Here is a 1,095-nt window from a genome sequence, read left to right on the forward strand (position 1 = left end):
GGAGGAGGAAGGAAATTCACATATAAGCGGACCCCTGCAGTTCGAACCCGTACTGTTCCAGGAGCAGCCAAATGATCATGGGGGGCAGTCTATCGGTAGACAGTTTCCCTTTTCACCTAATTACCAATTAGCATACCTTGGAGGGACAGCAGCTTGGCTCTCCACCTTTCCTTTGCCACTCGGCATCTCTTTCGGAGAGGGATCTATGCGTCTCTCTCAAGCAGCAGAGGCCACCCGGGTCTCTACTTTCGATACAATAATGTCTCCATCAAAACTGGTGGTAGCAAGGAGCTGAAGAGGTGAGCGGTCACCTGCAGCAAAGCTTTATTCTGTGGAGAACGTTTTCCCTTCCCCAGGTGTTAACAACCGCATGAGTTGTTCTAGAAAGTTCATAGAGGAAGACAATCATCTCGGTTCCCAGTGAGGATGGGTCCCCCTTCCACAGTGGGCAGAGTGGCCTCTGACGGCCCCATCCTCCAAACAGAGCTTTATGAAGTCCAAGCAGGACTCTGCTAAGCCCAGCCTTTCCGCCCAGTGGGGAAGGTGCAGTGCCAGGCCCCCGCCAGCCTGCTTTCTGAGGTCTTTTCTCGGGGGACTAATGACTAGGTGAGCCAGAGACATAACAACCGGCCTCTGTCTCCGGGGATCTTGTGGTTCATTTCTCCCACCTTACCCACTCATTCCTCCCCCTCAACATACTCTTGGAATGACTGTGTTTTTCTCTTTGTGTTTATGCTGATTACACATTTGCTGGTCTTGTCTCCCAGACACCCTCTTTACAGGGTGGGGACGAGCTTGCTCCCCACCATTCATTATCTAGTGTCTACTTATAGCACTTCATGCCCCAAGCGGGGAGCATAGTCGGTGCTTGTTTACCAACTGCCGGATTCTTTGGGATGCTCACTTCTACTCTGGGAGCTAGTCTGACTAAACCCTCGGTCGAGTCCTGTTAGGGCAGTTTGGGCCAGTGCCACGCACAGTTAATAAGTTCCTCCTATGATTGAAGCACAGGGATAGGCCGTTGAAGCCAAGAAGATGGAGTCTGGGCCTTCCAAAGCCTTTCAAGCCAGAGGAGGCACGATTAGCTCGGCAGCC

The sequence above is a fragment of the Carlito syrichta genome, unplaced genomic scaffold (genome assembly GCF_000164805.1).
Source record: "Carlito syrichta isolate Samal-C Ts95f unplaced genomic scaffold, Tarsius_syrichta-2.0.1 Scaffold306785, whole genome shotgun sequence".
NCBI classification, from domain to species: domain Eukaryota; kingdom Metazoa; phylum Chordata; class Mammalia; order Primates; family Tarsiidae; genus Carlito; species Carlito syrichta.